Source organism: Saccostrea cucullata, unplaced genomic scaffold (genome assembly GCF_032062105.1).
Source record: "Saccostrea cucullata isolate Sc308-1 unplaced genomic scaffold, CSIRO_AGI_Scuc_v1 ctg7306, whole genome shotgun sequence".
NCBI lineage: Eukaryota > Metazoa > Mollusca > Bivalvia > Ostreida > Ostreidae > Saccostrea > Saccostrea cuccullata.
The window spans coordinates 970-19,889 of NW_026927843.1; the positions used below are offsets into that span (position 1 = coordinate 970).

Consider the following 18,920-nt stretch of genomic DNA (forward strand, 5'->3'; position numbering starts at 1 on the left):
AAGAGCTACAGATTATCATAACGTCAAAAACACACTGCAACAACGTCAACCTACCTATCAATTGCAAAATAGGTTAAAAAATCAGTTATATCAAATTGTAATTACATTTTTATACCTATGATTTCTTAATTGTGTTTAATTTTAATAATTAAGCGAAGAAGGTTGCATTAAAACACTAAATACGCTTCTTTTTTCTATGATGCGTGAAATATTGCACAATGGAAACTAAAGTCGGCCCTCTTAATTTTACAAATAATGTATGGATATGACACTTTTTCCTCTGTAGTGTAAATTCAATGTGCTCATGAAGTTAAAGCTGACATGAACTCTTAAAAAGGCATCAGTTTTCATCTTTGTACGACTTACTACATTCCTGTACGCCCTTGTCCGACATATTTGTTCGATTCCGCCATATTTATCCAAGATTTTCGGCCACCTGTACCTGCTATATATAGCCCTGTAGAACTGTTTCACTTGAGTGATTTTCTAGCCTGGCTGTCGACATGTACACATATCCGATAGCATAGTTTTTGAAGTCCATAAAAAAAACAAAAAATGTTTGAAAAGAAAGAATTCAACAAAAAATAGAACTATATCTCGAGAATTAAATTATTTTTGAATGCATTTGCTGCAATATAGAAAATACACTAACACGGAATCTATCATTTACAGGAAAAACCCATGCATCAAAACGCGTCAAACGCAGTGATAAAACATTTACCTGAATATACTGATCGTTATGGGGATGTGCACATCTTCGATGGAATTAACCCATTTTACTTTTATTCAAATTTGAACTGGAAGTCGTGTAATCCATTGCTAACTCAACAGTAAAAGATGCTTGGACACACGTGGTCCATAAACCATTGGATTTTGGTCAGGGAAAATATCAAAGGTTGAAAGCTCAGTAGGGTTGATTGAAAAAAAAATGCAAGTGATTTTTTCAAAAATTAACATTACTCTTGTCTGTAAATGTTGTAAATAAAATTTATGATTACATGGTACATGTTAACTTCATTAAATCTATAATAAAGCATGCATTATTACGAATCATTCACCTTTTGAAGATATTTTCCTGTGATAGGAGGAGGGGGGGGGGTAACATGCATGTTAACATTCTCATAAAAATAATTTAATAAAAACGTCTGAAACAGATAGGATTTATTTATGATTAATTATTATCAAATAAATACTGTGTATTGGCATTATTAGACCTAATATAATTTTATTCAAAGTGATTTATAATATTATTCACAATGCCGGGAAGAAAAAGTGAGCAAGTTCACATACCTCACGTTCCCCCAAAAGTCGAAGCGCTGTTTCCTTGTAATATGTACATCTATACACATTGTGTCCTAAATACTGCAAAGTTTCATGAAATTGTTTGCTAACGGTTTATAAAAAAATTGCGCTGACAAACTGCTCATCTCGATTATCATATTACTGAAAAATGCAAAATTCACTAAATTTTAATATAAACAGGGATGGTCAAACTGTGTGTTGAACACTATTGAATGTACAAATAAATTTTTGTATTCTGGTTAAATGCTTTTATTTCTTGAACTAAATAATTACCGTATATCAAACTACTCGGTTTAGATTTGAGATTAGTACTAAAATAATCAGTTAAAATTCATAAAAGAATTTTGCGATGCAAAGCAACTGCAGACTATATAGAATGTTTATTAGAACTATTGAGAGACAATTTTCAGTTACACGTTATGAAGCAGTTATAAATATACTTTAGTTACCCCCCCCCCCCCCTTTTCAACAGCGCAAATACCAAATAACTTCTTTTTCCACTTGGGAAATTTAAGTAATCCCTGACCTGAAATGATCAGCACGAAAAGTGTTTTGATGTGCTAGTCTGTACGGAGTAATGACAGTGTGTTTAAAAGACCTTTTTTGAGTTTATTTCTTTTTTGTGATGCATATTTCTAAATGGAATTCAGGGTGTATATCACTTACTTGTGCAATGTTATAACGATGCAGTAACCTTATTACCAGGTATGGGTACGTTTACAGCGTTCGACGCGTTTTCAGATATGCATCAATTGCATAGGACCTGCAAATCAAAGACGTTGGTTGTTTTGCTCCATTCAAATGATATAATTTCAAAATCTGTTTGCAGATTTTACTGCTTTTTATTTCAAGTTTATTCTGCATAAATTGACGCAATGTAAAAACACGTACTCATGCATCCAAATTTCTCCTCCAAACTTGCATTTTTTTTCTTTTGATTCAAATTAATAATTATTCAGAAATATGATTATTATGTTGTTTATTGTGGTTTTGAAATGTCTTGATCACCCCATGTGTTCTCATATGCTTTACCATCGGAGAGATGTGCACAAGTCGATACCCAAGCCAACCAGCTTTAAGGCCCTTGACACTTTTCCCTCTGTAGTGTAAATTCAATGTGCTCATGAAGTTAAGGCCCTTGACACTTTTCCCTCTGTAGTGTAAATTCAATGTGCTCATGAAGTTAAGGCCTTTGACACTTTTTCTGTAAAAAAATTAATGTGCTCATGAGGTTAAGGCCTTTAGGCCTTGTGTTTACACATTCCATATGTTTGTTATGGCAATTAAGCACTGCATGCAATTAGGAACTAAACACATACTTGGCTGTTCCCCATTGTAAACTACGTGATGTGAGTATAGACAGCAGAGTTTGATTATAGTTTATTTGTCAGCACGACCACTGTACCTGTACCCGGACTGATGACCTCCTAGGACACTGATCAGCTGATGGAGGCAACAAAGGCAGGATGTAAAAGAAGATGGTTGGAGAGTCCCTAGTGATCAGGTATGATTCAAATTGATTTGATAAGTTTGTAAATCTCTGCTTATGTTAAGCACACTTAGGTAAAAATTAATCATATTTACAACTTTAGATGCATAAACTTCTTTATTGTGGATTCAATTTTGTTATACATTGTACTAACTTCTTGGGGATTCAGAAGGTGCCAGTCAAAGAGGGGGGGGGGTCATGGCAGTGTTTGAAACTCACTGTAAAAATAAGCTAGACATACGGGGCTGATAGCTAGTGAAAGTTGTCTGCCCTGCCAAAAATGTATTAGCTCGAAAAAAATATTTGTCTTTTTTATAAGTTCATTTTAGCAATAATGTGAATGGGGCCAGCTCACTATATATTTGATCCCGTACCTACAGGTTGATTAATTCTGACCGTTTGCTTATTGCACTTTGCACCCAGTAATATTAGTTGATTTGAGAGAGTTTAATTAAACATCTATATTTTAATTTATGGAAAATTGTTATTTTCCAACCATGCATCAATACATTCAAATCTGTTTGCCCGTGACAAAATTTAAGTGTCTCGGGCTGTTAGGGGCAAGGTTAATAATCAAGGTCAAACAACAGTACAAATATATGTACTAGTGCGTGGCCTTGAGACTGTGTCAGACTAATGATTTTTATTCTGAAATAATAGCACTAACCAGCATGAAAACTGATTAAGTTTTATACAGATATACTAAGTTTACAAAAATATAGGCAAAAAGAAAAAAAAAAATCCTGCTTGGAATGTAGCCCTTTTAGTCTCTTGTTTTAATTTTGGGCTCACAAAATATTTTCTTCCTTAACTCTCATAAGCTTGTGACATGAGCATATGGTTCAAGTCCATTGAAATGTGCATTAGTTTAAATTTGAGATCTAGTTTGACTATGAAACTATTCAATATCTTTCTTTAAAATCAACCTGCTTTGAAAGTTACATTTGAAATGCTTGCAAAGATAAAAAACATTGAAGAAGCCTTTTTGAAAATAGAAAAAAAACTGTGTCACAAAGTTTGTAGAATGTGTGTAAATAACAGCATACAGATAATTTTATCAGCATAGTAAAGCTTGATAATAGATTGATTGTAAATTTAAATAGTTTGATCTACCTGTCCTAGATAAGTGTCGTTATAGCCTGACTTGTGTTACAGGGCTTTGAGACCTGAATAAGATGACCCTGTTTTGACATCAGCCCCAGATTTAGGACTTGTTTAGGTGGAGTTACAGCCCCTTGCAGTCATGTGAGTAGCTTTTGTATTACATTTCTGTGTACCTTGTGTTTTATTAAATTTGAATATTTAAACTTTGAACTTTGATAAACTTGACTGCAAATGATTCTCATGTCAGAGCTGCTGATATGAATGAGAAACTAGAAAGAAATATTGGTCTGTGTCCAAAATATCTGGAGACATTTTAGCTGGTGTATATTTTATCTCTCAACCAGCTTTTAAACCAACTTAGCTTTTTTTGTACATGTATGCATGTAATTTGAGCACATTATATGAGTGGATAATTGAGAGCTATTATGCCTGTAGAATTTTTGTCTTTAAGGACGTTCGATCCTGGGCGGATTTCAAAATGCGACGTTTCCCGTCAAAATTAACCATGTGACCTGAACTCCGATATTTTTCGCAGTATATCCTACTCATATTTTAGAGTGCGATTGAGAATATTTTGTATTTGTACACGTGCGGTAGGGTTTTGAATTCCGATTTTTCCTGGGGACGACTGGGATCGAAAAATGATTTTTTTTTTTAAATCTAAATTCCCACAAGACCTGGTTAATATAAAATTGCAATGTTCATGGAGCAGATCTAGAGTACCAAAAGATATGTAACTAAACTTCAAACCAATCAAATATTACGAAACTATACTTGAAAGGATTGATTGATTGTATGTTGTTTAACATCCCTCTCGAGAATTTTTCACTCATATGGAGACGCCACCACTTGCCAAATTTCGTCCTATACTCGGCACTTAGGCCATCGAGCAGTGGGGGATCTTTTTCGTGCCAGCACCTCCTTCGACAAGGGACCTCGGTTTATACGGTCTCGTCCGAAGAACCGGTCTCCACGTCCCACAGTGGGATTCTCACCCGCGACGTTAGGATCGACATCTTTAGGGTAGGGTGGTGTAATTTCGACCGATTATTTTTTGTACTTAAGATTTGTTAAAGTATGTCACTGTTATGTTATGCTACAACTTTTACTGAATCTTTCAGATTACATCGATTTTGTATATATTTTTGGTCATAATATGAAATAAATGCGTTCGATTTACACGATATGTGTGTTGGGTGATTTCGACCGCATACGGGGTATTTTCGACCGATGAGCCAATACAAAGGAAATAATTGGCGTCAGCTCTAATATAGAAAAAAATATATATGAATTAAATTTTTTCTGCTGTACAGAATAAAGGATCGAGTAAAAATACTGACCCAAAAAATGACAATTTTCAAAATGTACCTAATTCGAAGACATCGAGTGCACCAGATATGTTCATGACGCCGATTTGCCAATTGGTTAAAGCACCAACAAATGTACATACACAGGTATCTAAACCGCACGTAAATAAATCAAATGATTTTTCACTATTATAGTACTAGTTTCTACCACGTATTAATGTACATAATTCTTATCAGAATATTTTTTTCCGGACGGTGATGAATTCTTTGTGGTGACAGATAGTGAATTGCGTCATTTTACGTTGGTCGAAGTTACCCACTGAAGCCGTATCCATGCAGGGATAACTTCGGACGATTTCTGTTCAGCTGATTTGCAATTTAATTTGTAAAAACTAACTACTAAAATTAAAAGGGTATAAATTTCATTTTCAAAATAATATTTGATAAATGTCACGTCAGGGATATCCATTGATTGTCTTCCCATACAAGATTTTTCTGAGGTGATGGTTCGCCGAAGTGGCAAAAAATATACTCGTCTGTAATTTTTCGGGTGATAAAGCCTATTCTTTGATGAATTTTCCAATAACGATCTTAATAACGCTCTTGGAAATAAAATTATTTTGGACACAATATATTAAAAATACGTTTTCTTTCTGAATAATAGAATTGTACATACACAATTATACGCCATAAACAAATTATATTAAGGTATTTATGAACGGTCGAAATTAACCAGGTGGTCGAAATTACACCACCCTACCCTATACCTCGCGACTGTTTTAGCACAAAATTTCACCGCCTTGTCTAGAAACATCTGTACGTTGTATTTTTCGGCTGCTATGATGTAATCCAGTAGTGACGTCACTGTCAGACTCGTTTCTGGATTACACATGCTCTAAATACCACTGCGCCACGCAGGCAACTTTATTTGAAAGGAAGAATGGACATTTACATACAAGAATATACCATGATGTAATACGGCTTTGAACGAATTGCATTTTACGATACTGCAAAAATAAAGCAAACAAACTGCCAATTTCTCACAATTGTGTTTAATATCTTATTTCATGATTAGGTGAAACTTCAAGAAAAGACAGTGAAACAACATAAAAGTAAGCAAATAGATTAACAGATACTTTACATTTCTCAGTCCATTGGAATAGACAAAATTGCAAGTGTTACATTGCACACAAAGATTTGTCCATTTAATGAAGTTCTCACCTCCACCCTGTTCACTGTTTATTTTGGTCCTTGCAAATGATGAACTTGTGTGTGTGGTCGTAAAAATAGGACCACCATCTTCTCAGTGTGTTGCTCTTCACAGGGTAATCTTTGCAGTATCTGCCGTACACATTGAATTTAATGTCAATATCATTCACACCCGGAACAAACCACCCAGACCATTGCCCACCGGACCATCTGATTTGGTACGCCACGACTCCTTCCTCGGAGATAGAATTGGTCCAAATTTGGCTCAGATCAGCATGCCACCCACATTCTTTGTGTCCAACTCTTCCGCGGATGACTTCTTTACATACTGGCTGGGTACGGGTGTTGTGTTTCACCAGATCATTGCTGTCAACCAAGACCACCAAACCGAACACCACCACAGCAAACAACTTCAACATGATTTGGTTTTTTCTGGATTGCTTTTTCGTTAATTAAATTTCAAATCAGTATACGCCTTATTTTCTGTTGATGAACTATGATTTGATTACCATTGCACTTGCCATTTTATAGAAATAAATTCTGGAAAGTCCCGGAGAGCCATAAAACAACAGCTGTAAGTTATATAACACTAGCTCTTTTTTCAAGTGTGATGTTTGTTTGTATAAGACAAAACAAGGGGGTGTTCAAAAAAGTTCGCAAAGTAATTGAATTACATGAGTGTACTTCTGTGAAAGAAGTAAAATTACTAGTAGGTTTCAGTATTCTGAATTTTTAAGTTGTCCCCTCACATTTCAATGCATAATTATATATCTGCCAATGTGGATGACGTATGGGCGCCTTCCTTTTGCCATATCTTTTATGTTTAAAGTCTAAACGAGATTTTAGGAAAATAATAATTATAATATTATCATTTTTAAGATATTCAACTACTTTGCTAGAATTAATTTGGCGATTTTTTCATAACAAATTGCTCATCTAAGGACACATCTCTTCTCCAGCTTAGCTGCTTTCACTGGGCTACAGAACAAAATTATAATTTTAAGCAGTTCCCTTCCTTCACTAAAACGAATCAATCCAATTAATGATTAAACTTCTGGCAACTTTTTTGTCTTTATAAACCTTGTACAAATTATTATATTCTACTCCAAAGGAATTTCCAAACTATACGCTTTCAAAGTCTTTTTTTTTTGGCTCGAGTACAACAGAGTTAACCATTTTTGGTAACAAATCACCTACATATTGACGTCATTTTAACATTGTGCCGCCACAAACATGGAGAAAAACATTATAAAACATTTGTTGCTTCAAGAACTTTTGAGCACCCCTAGCACTATAACTGATAACTGTGTAGTTTACATGAAATATGTGGAGTTAACGAACAGTATTCAAGCTCAAAATTCCATTAAAGATTACAAAGAAGGAGCAGAGCAAACACGGACCTTTAAACCATCAGAGATAGGATCAGATGCCATGATGGAATAAGCATCCTCTTCCGACCGGTCATACCTCCTTGTCAGGCATGGTCGAGATATACTGGGAAAATCCGTAAACAATTCAGTGTTTAAACAAGCATTATGGGAGTATTTCATAAGCAATGATACATGTCACCTACTGGGTTCCTCTGTTCTCTTAGGATACCATTCTCTATCTAGAGTTGTCGTTCCTGCTTCGCCCCCACATACACCTCTGCCAACGCTTTTTAATTAAGATTTTAAGATTAAGATTTTAATTTTCATACTTTTAGTTTTATAGTTCTCTAAAAACTTTGAAAATAAGTCGTTTTGAGGGATTATAAATTTAAAATAAATGATGAATTATCATCTTCAAAGATAATTACATTAATTAATAATCATTTAATTTCGAATCTTCACTTTGTACAAGAATCTTGTACAACGAGCGTTGACGAGGTGTTGTGAGGGTAGCAGAAGACAACTCTGGATATAGAATGTGGTTGCAGACTACTAAGAGTTTACCCCTATATTTCATTGACCTTTAGGTGAGCTAAAAATGTCACTTTGGTACGTGACCGGGATTGGCCTGTCAAATTAAATGGAAAAATTCATTAGAATGAGGTCAAAAGGTGTTCAAATTCATTAAGTTTTATTGCATTTGAAAGTGTGTGTGATTATAAAATGCAATATGTTACCCGGCACTTGAAACACAAATAAAACATTTTCTCTCTTTTTATGGTACTGAGAGGCTGGGCCTTATTGCAACTCATGAATCTGATTTTTTTAAAATTTCCTAAAGTTCATTTTTTAAAAAATCTGGTGGGAGGGTTTTGAAATAGATCAACATGTACTAGATAATCTAAATTAGATAGTATTATTAGTACTCTTGTGGGAAATTTTCAACATTGTATTTTTTTAAGTATCTGTAAGTTTTCGCTCTGACATGAATAGAAAAAATCTATTGAATATGTGAATGAATATGGGACATATTTTTTGACTGATGTGATTTTGAATAGGAACATGTAGATAATTAATTAAAGTTGTTAAGAGTTTTACAATAAACGTAATTTAAACTAATTTAAAAACATTTCATTTTTGAAAAGGACAGACAGTACAGACAGTACATGTCAAAATTAAATGATATCAAAAAACTGCTATGCAGTTAGAGTATGAGGAAACTTATCCCAACTGGCAGATTAACAGTAATGAAAACTCTTATTATACCTAAACTAAATCATCTGATTCTTACATTACCAAATCCTAAATCCGAATTTCTAAAAATGTTTGAGACATAGTTGTTTCACTTTTTATGGAATAGTAAAATACATAAGATAAAGAAAAATGTTATAATTCAGGACTATAAATATGGAGGATTGAAAATGGTAGATTACATAGAATTTATTTCTGCACTTAAATCATGTTGGATTAGAAGACTCATTCACTCTCAGATGCAAAATGGGTAAAGTTGTTTAAAGCTGAACTAAAAACAGACATTGAAAGCTTGTGGATAAGGGCTCAGATTACATTCTAAATTTAACAAAGAATTTAACAAATAATTTTTGGAAAGAGGTCCTTAATTCCTGGGTAAGACTTATAAATATAAACCAAGAAAACAAACATGTGTTATCAAAATATATATGGAATAACCCACACGTAATGATTAACAGAAAATCTTTTTTTCTGGAAAAGCTATTTTGATGAAGGCTTTGTCTTTTTAAATGACCTTTTTGATAATGATGGTAACTTTTAAGCTTAATTTGATACCATAGTAAACTTAAAAGTGAAAACAAATTTTGTTAAGTATATAATGGTCTTAAGAGGGCTACTGTACATCACTTTATTTTTGCGACACCTTATTTTAGCGAGATAGTCATTGACTCTTTATTAGCGTGACAAAATTTTCACAAATTGTGGTCATTGCTCCATATAATATTAAGGAATTCTATTATACGCGAGAATGAAATTTTTGCGAGCATACCGTCTTACGTAATTACGCGAAAAAAATTGCGAATAAAAAGTGATTTACAGTATATTAAAAAGACTGAAGTATGCAAGAATAGAGGACATTAAAAGATTAAAGATTATTGGACCAAATATTCCAAATTCAACTCTCATATTTTATAGAAATAATAAAGGATGTAAAGATATGTATGAAATATTTATGAATAATAAGAGAGAGCCAATCAGTTCTCTTTTAAAATGGAATGAAAATAATGTTTTCTTTGATGAAGCAGATTGGAATAAAATATTTGAACGTCCTTTCAAAGTTACTCAGGAATCCAAATTTCATTGGCTCCAATTTCAAATATTACACAGAATTATTCCAACAAATTATTATCTTTTTAGATTGAAGTTGATTGATTCACCAGCCTGTACATTTTGTTTAAGTGACATAGAAACAATTGACCACTTGTTTGTAGAATGTTTTAAAGTAATATGGTGTAGGATTGAAGAATGGGTTTTGGAAAAAATTTGAGATTCATTGTAGTTTTGACAAACAAGTAATACTTTTTGGTAAATATGAGAACAGGAATATATGTAAATTACAAAACTTGATAATACTTATTGTAAAACAATTTATTTTTGCTATTGAATATAAAAGTGTTCCAAAATTAAGTATTGATATCCTAATAAAGAGGATTATAGAGAGAATTTTTATAGAAAAGGCTTTGTTATTACAAAGTTGTAGATATATGGAATATGAAAGGCACTGGCAAAAAATCTGTGATGTACTTTGAAAAAAAAAATCTACATGTATTTTTATGATGAAATCTAATTACGTGCTAATTCTAAAGACTTACATTAGTTGATTGTAAATATTTGAATGCATTTTTAAGTACTGCTGACCCCCCCCCTTTTTTTTTTTTTAGATAAAACAACTTTCACGTTTACAAGTAAACTTTGTACTGTTGTAAAAGAATGACATTATCAAGAAATTCAAATATGTATGTGTATATATATGCTTTGCTTATATATATTGTTTGCTTTGTATACTTGTGAAAGCCAATTAAAAAAACAAAAAAAAAACAAAAACAAAAACAACAACAACAAAAAACAAACAAACAAAGAAACGCCGACCACTCTTTGATCAGAAAAGCACATATGACACTTCAGATCAAATAAGCTTATTTTTATTGTCAGTTGACACTCGAATTCTTGATTAGATACATTGTAGGCTTTTCAGTATTTTTATTTTTTTTTAGTTTGATTTAAATAGTAAAATAGATAATGAACTTTATGCTTTTGTCCCCTCAATACTCATAATAAGGACTGGTGACATTTTTTAAAAAAATTTTTGAAGGCGGGGAAATCTGATTTCATTTTGATAAATTTACTTGTTTCTGGAATATGCGTAATGTCAAATACTGGCGTTGGTTAAACATACCAAAATTAAAATCACGTTTTCTAAAAGATTTGTCTATTGAGTCTATGTATGCTTCATAGTGTTTTACCAGTTTTTGCTTTAGAAAGACGGAAGTGAGAAAGATTTCGAAACAAACCTGTCATCGATACAATTGTACAATAAGAGAATACCGATCATCAGGGTATGATTCTTATCAAGCCATTGAAGCCCTGGATTTAACAAATTACAAAAAAAAATTAAATACCCATATTATAGTTGTTTCCTTAGAGATAAAGTTGTTTGCATTGTCAAGTACACATCCAGAAATGGAGGGTTTATCACAAGATCAAACAAAATAAACAGAGTCTATTTAGATTCCTAAAAAAATTATATCCTCTAGTAAAATGTTTTATTACAAATATCTGAAACCACGAAATCATCTTATTTTTTTATCAAATATAAATATTAAATGAATTTTATAGCTTATAGATTTTTTGAGATTAGTCATTTTTACATTTCACCTCGGGGGCAAATTGGGGAACGAAAAATAACGTTTTTCATTTTATTGTAAACTAGTTCCTTGTACTCCTATACATTTTAAGCATCCTTTTCATCTTTTGCAAGATGCTTTGAGATGTCTGTAGATGTGTAATTAAGAATTTTGAGTTTAACCCTGGGAGCCAAATGATAGTCTCTCATGCGTATACTATACTGTAACCATTTTTCTAAGACAATTAAGAGTTTCCTAAAGAGATCTTGTTACTCTCTCTCTCTCTCTCTCTCTCTCTCTCTCTCTCTCTCTCTCTCTCTCTCTCTCTCATGGACCTTTAAAACACAGTTTCTGAGATTTAATATCTTGAAAGCAATTCGATTCTGTTTATACTCATTAATATGCAAATTAAAATACTTACACTGTTATTTTTTCATATTCAACTTTATTAACAGAAAGTGCAAAAAATGTCTTGTATTTGAGAAAAGTGTTTCATTTTACACATTATCATAATATCGCTCTAAACAATGCACTAATAATGCAAAAAATAAGCCAAGGAACATCCATCGTCATTGTTCTGCAACCTGCTGAGGAATCTAGAAAGGAATAAAAAAGAAATATTCCAATGAAATGCTCGATAAAGTTAGGTTGATAAATAAATCATGCAACTATTACAGAAGATGTACCTTTGCAGCCATGCTTTTTCATCTGATCTTTAACATAGAAGATGTTTAATTCCACAGGAATATTTTTGCATGCTGTAGCAACTTTGTCAACACATGCAATAACTTCATATGATTTCCTAGGAAAAGAAATTATATCTGATTAAACGTCAATATTCGAAATATTTTGTATTAAATAAATCTTATCTTTGTATTTATAGTATCGTATATTACGGTTTTTTTTTTCAAAGGACGGTATCTGTGATTCTTAGTAGTTTGAATATTTCTATATTATGAATGCCATATAACATGTATTTGATAGTGTATAGAGTTGGCAATATTTTAAGAGTTCTTTGAATATCAATCTTATTTATAGTTTAAGGTGGAACAGCTCTATGATGCAAGAGATACTTTTTCAAAGAATTCAACGATATCATGTTCGATATTTTGTCTAATGTAGTTTTAAGGTACTGTAAACTATTATTAAATAAATTCATCAAAATCAATTTAGAACAAAAATATAACTTCTATTTCTTAATAGTTTTTTAGCCGGGCTTATTGCTCAAAGAGCAATTGCCGGCTTATGTGATCCTGTTCAAGGCAGGATGTTGACCCCATAGTCGCCATTTTAAAGTTACGTGCAAAAATATAGTTATTACTCTCAACTGCTTTTGAGATAATACAAACGCTAAATAAAGCAACAAAAATAAAGCGAAGTTTTATCTATATAAAATAAACATTAGTAGTAATGACTTTCAAAACTTCATAAGTCAAAGAACATAGTTCATTAGCGTAAGGATTTTTGATAATCAGTCAGTTACCGTAGTACTCTACACATACGAGGTAAAGCAGGAGAGGGAACCAGACTGGCCTGTTTGTTTACATTCAGCTGCGGTACCAGATTAATTCGGTCATTCTGACAAAATTGGACCGAGGATTGAAAAACTCACTGTCAGTGTCTTATCATTTTTATTGATAGTTTTAAAATAATTTTTTTCATCAGAATATAAACGTGATTCATCTAAGAAATCCATTCTACTCTGTAAATGAGCCCGGCTCTCTGTACTTCTTAGTACTTTGATTTTAATTGGCTATAAACATTTGCACCTTGTTATGTTAGTCTTCTACAAATTTCAAACTTTTTCTCTTTTATTTAGAATGTTAAAACTATAAATTTATCAAATATCATATACATGTATAATTCATCTATCAGTTGTATATTTTTTTTTTCTTTAATAAAAATCATTGTCAGAATTTTATTAATTATGATTAGAACAATTTTTTGTTGAAATTTTGAGCAGGATTTGATCTTTCAATACGTTATATGACTTACTTGCATATAGCGTCAAGTTCAGAAGGATTTTCCTTTATTGCATTCTTCATTTTTTCAATACAGATAGAAACAGATGCATTGGAACAGGTTGTCAGCAAAAATGCCTGGAACAGAATTAAGTAATTGACTTGAGATTTTAGTTTAAGACAGAAGTGTCCATACACAAACACACCCAGCCTCACATACAAAAAAAAAGAATGGGTTTTTTGCTTATTGCTTTATTACAGTAAACATAATCTGCATTTTCCATATATGTGCAAACCTGTAAGCTATAATTTATTTCCTGGTTCGTGGTTAAAGCTTTTAGGCAAGAAGACATCTTTTAAGAAGACGTCTTTTGCTTGAGTGAGGCATACTAAATTCATCTTGTCTCACATATATTTTAATTTGTGCAAAGACCTGAGAGACATTATTTGTCTTTAATGAATTTCATGTTTGTAACAAGAGGCCCTTGGGCCTTATAGATCACTTGCGTATCATGTAACAACTTTCTAATATTTGAATTTAGTTCGTGTTTTAAACCAGAGGCCATGAAACTCACAATTTTGAGAGAGGCACCATTGCTTATCATAACTATACAGTTAGTATGCTTACCTTGGTTTCTGAATACCCAGAGGTAGATATAGTAACAAAGAGAAAATGCATTTCACTTTATAACACGTTGTGCACCAAAACCCACAGGAACCACTGACCCTGGGGTCACATATCTTAAAATTTTGGAAATTTTATCAAAGATTTTATTTCGTCATAAATGCTTGATTAATACCAAAGAACAGATTTCAAAGCATTAATTTATTTTCAGAATATGTAACAACCACCACCCAGTCCCTGACCAAGGGGCCCTGACATTGGCCATTTTGGAGGAGGTACCTTTCTTACCATCATAAATATGTACATGTACTTAGATCATTGGCATAATACCCAGGAACAAAGGTAAATATTTTCAAAGAAATAATGCATTTTCACTATATATAATTATTAGAGCCCTACCTTAACACCAGAGACCCTGACCCAAGGGCCCTGAAATTCACAATTTTAGAAGAGGTATCCTTCCCCAACATAAGTATGTAAATAGTTCATTGGTTTAATACCCAGGAGCAGAGAAATTTTTTAAAGAATTTATGCATTTTCACTATATATTCAATAAAGCCCAACCCTACTACCAGAACCCCTGACCCTGGGACTATGAAATTCATAATTTTGGTAAAAGCAGTCTTATTCAACATAACTATGTACTTGGTTAGTTTATTTAATACTCAGGAGCAGATAAGAAGATTTTAAAAGAATTATACACTGTAGTAATTTCACTATATTATCATTAGAGCCCTATCCTAACACCAGAACCCCTAACCCAGGGGCCATGAATTTCATAATTTGGAACAGACTCATCATAACTATTTACTTAATAAGTTTGTTTAATATCCGGGAAAAGAGAAGAAATTTTTCAAAGATATATTGCATTTTCACCATATAATATATAGAGCCTCTTCCTAACAAAGAACACCTGTCCATGGGGCCATGAAATTCACAATTTTGAAAGAGGCAGTCTTATTAAACATAATTATGATTTATGAACTTGGTTATTTTTTTCATGCCCAGGAATAGAGAAGATTTTCAAAGAAAAAATGCATTTCACTACATAATCTGTATATCCCCGCCCTAGCACGAGAAGCCCTGACCCCGGGGCTATAAAATTTTACTCAGGTGACCTAAAAATACAGGGGTGGTGGGGCACAACCCCTAAAATCCCCCAGTATACTTTAAACGTTTTACATTTGACTGTGTATTCTTTTCAGCGCTTTTGGCGGAAAGACACTTATGCTAATTCAAGTACAACGCTAAATGTTTTGTACTTATATACGTAAATAAGAACTATTGGAAATGCGCTAAATCAAATCCACGCTAACTTCTTCAAAACTTAATTTCCGTACACGCTAAACATAATACATTTACAGTATTTACGCATGAAACCTCTATCAACTGGCAATTGCACTCGGAAAATTCTGTACGCTTATGACAATTTTTAAAAACAACTTAAGCGTATTGTAGCACAAGCTAAAGGTAGTTTTAAGAAAAAATAGCGCTGTTCAAATGCTTTTTTTTCGAAACGCGATATAAATGTGTTACAGAATACTAGTATTTGAATCGATTGAATTTGTTGAGCGTATTTTTGACTGAATACTAGTACTGGGAATAAGATCTATTTTTAGAAAGAGATAAGACATACCTATTATCATGAAATTTTTGTGGGTAATGCTATATGTGTTATTTCTTAATTTTTTTTCTTTATAATGCAGTTTTGTTAATTTTCTAAAAAGAAGTTTCAATAAACATCTGGCACTTTTCATGCTGATGATTTTTCTGTGTTTGTTTGCCAAAGAAATATTTACTATTTTTCTCAAATTCAAAAGTGATGGTATCAGTGAAATTAAATTTGACCGTTTTATAATAAAGGCATGGTCAGGTCAAGGTCATTACCTTTTTCCTGGACATTAATAATAATTATATATTAAGTGATTCCTATTTGTATTTCAAAAGATTGAATTTTTCTTTTTGCATTAAAAATATACTACCATAAAGGGCTTATAAGATGATATTACCAAATTGACATAAATAATTTAACTACAATATATATTGGCTAATCCTAATGTTCTACTTTTCTTAAATTTTAGTAAATAAGTAATGATCTTTTAGTTATTTTTATATGCTTCCTATATTTGAATTTCACATATGGTAAATTTGTCAAATAATGATACTAAATGATACAAAAACAAAAGTTTTGATAGTTTACTAAGAGACAAAAAATACTTTTTACGGATTTTGGGCTCAAATCTATATTATATTTAGATATAAAGCTTATAAAAGCTAGCATAATTCTAATAAGTTTGAAAAATCATATTTATTTGATATACTGTATTTAGGAATTTTAGTCCCTTATTATTTTAAAATTAAACTTACATTTGAAAAAGTTCTTCAAGTCTTTGATTGTGTAAAAATTATGACTAAATGGAGATAATTTTGAGAGGCAGGAAAGAAATTTTCATACGCCACCATTCCGCCAAAAATATAGTCCCTGCTAGTTTTCAAACGCGGCTTGCCATTTCTACTTAAAGTTGTACAATTGTGATGAGGAAAGAAAAATATGGTCTTTTAAATATCTTAAACTTAAATATATACGACATATAAGCAAATGTACTTTGAATATTTCATCTAGTCAGAAACCAAGAAAGAATCTTACCTTAAGTTTTCTTATACATTGTTTATGATTATGTCAATAAGTCAAAAATTGTTAATTGTAATAATTTAATTTGAAAGAACATTTCGCCTCGCCCCAATTCTGCTTATATGGATGGCTACTTACCTCCAATAAAGCATACGAATGATGCAGCGAATAAATAGCAAATACTTTTGCGTGTCATCATGGCGGCAACAAAAATAAAATCTTACATAATGTAGCCTTTTATACCTGTAAAATTCAGACCCAAAGATAAGATAAGTTTCAACCTCTCAATATCCTAAGTACTTCAGAACTTCAGACAAGGAGCATTTACAAAGATAGAATTCTGTTCTGGGTAGCCAAAATGATGGGTCAAAATCTGTAGCTTTTAAATTTTATTATATTTTTTTAAAAATCTGCCTAAATAGCTATAGAGGGTGGTGATTCATATGAAAGCTTATCAGTGGAACTATTTCAACTTTAATGTTGGGGTTTAAGAAAATACTTCTGTTATTAGTCCCCTACCGGTTTTGCTAAACGCTTGGCAGAAGGATAAAACGTACGCTCAACTAGGATCGAGGGTCCCTCGCAAATACTTCGTCATTTTGCTTAGTAATAAAACATTTTAGGAGCTCTTCAGGCATTAAAGGCACAAAAGTAAATTCATCGATATCAATACGAGACCTCAGGTCACCTTATATATGTTATATACAGCTCAACGCACTTTTTAAGCTCACATGGTTTTTCACACAGTTGTTACGTCACGTTGTTATTATGCAAAATTGTGTAACGAGACATCAAAATATTTTGAAAAGTGTTTTTTAACTTACATTTAAGTTTTATATATAACAAATTTAAAACATAATTCACATATGAATATTGGACTTTTACGAGAGGCACTTACTTTTACAGTTGACTGTTTACTTGGACATTAAAACATTCACATCTAAGGAGGTACAGAATTGATAATGGAAAAGAAATCTTTCTGGTGGTCATGGTGATAGTGTTAGGGGCACTTGTATGTGAAGGCCTGGATTTCAGGGTAGGATGGTTGTCGTTTTCTTCAAGGACAACTTATCTGTGCTTTGAAATAACCCGTTTTTTTAGTTGACTTAAATGTTGAGCTAAATATTATTATATCGTAAAAGAGCTTCCGTACACTGTCCTAGTGTGAGAGTAATTCGTCAACCGTAAAAGTCAGCGCTTCTTGTAAAAGTCCATTGGTAGGATTTCGATTTACACTTGGCTGGTGGATTGTAATAGTTCCCAAATGGTTTTTAGTGATTTCTCGTCAAATGTGGCCGTCTATGTAACCGTTCTTTTTAAAACAGTTTTTGCTTTGCACTGACTTAAAAATACATATCAGGGATATGTCTCGTTTAAAAGGAGGATAATGTTCATTCTAATGCAAATTGAATGTGACCTTAAATTGTGCAAAAAACCATATGAGCTTAGAAAGTGCGTTGAGCTGTATTAATTGAATTTTATTTAGAGCAGTTTTCTTTGTCTTACGCTAAAATATATATATATATATATATATATATATATATATATATATATATATATATATATATATATATATATATATATATATATATATATATATATATATATATATTATATATATATATATAATATATATATATATATTAGGGATGTCAACGAGTACCCGGTTAACCGGGTACTCGATCGAACGTCCGAGTATCGAATACTAAAATCGGTACTCGGTTACTCGGATGTATATTTTCAAATATTTCTAAGCTTATTTATTAATGGATTAAACAATCTGTTTTAAAACGTAAAAAAATACTTATTGCATTTGTACATACAGTAATTAGGGTTTCCTACTCCACTAAATGACCGTTATCGCCCGTGGCAGTGTTTATACAGTAATTATCGTGACCAAGCACCTGTTACCTGGCTTTTCTCACCTTCGGCTGTCTTCTACCCTTATTTTTTGATTATCTTTAATTATTTGTTTTCACTGAACATCGTTTAAGGTCTGTTATGATTAAATAAATTAGATATTTTTGTCAATTCTCCGAGAAGCCG

At 32.2% G+C, this 18,920-nt stretch overlaps 2 long non-coding RNA genes across 3 annotated transcripts; one reads left to right on the top strand and one right to left on the bottom strand.

Annotated features, from left to right (window-relative positions):
• The first annotated feature begins 242 nt into the window (after window positions 1–242).
• On the top strand, window positions 243–4,032 carry LOC134275646 (uncharacterized). The gene is made up of 3 exons (XR_009993866.1): window positions 243–309; window positions 2,534–2,806; window positions 3,947–4,032. It is a non-coding gene; the product is annotated as an uncharacterized LOC134275646 (long non-coding RNA).
• Window positions 4,033–12,231: 8,199 nt separating this feature from the next.
• LOC134275647 (uncharacterized) lies at window positions 12,232–17,082 on the bottom strand. Of its 2 annotated transcripts, none has more exons than XR_009993868.1 (3): window positions 17,013–17,082; window positions 12,343–12,458; window positions 12,232–12,252 (listed from the first exon to the last, which is right to left on the bottom strand). It is a non-coding gene; the product is annotated as an uncharacterized LOC134275647 (long non-coding RNA). The 2 variants fall into 2 exon arrangements; XR_009993867.1 differs by lacking the exon at window positions 17,013–17,082 and adding an exon at window positions 13,652–13,735.
• Window positions 17,083–18,920: the final 1,838 nt, after the last annotated feature.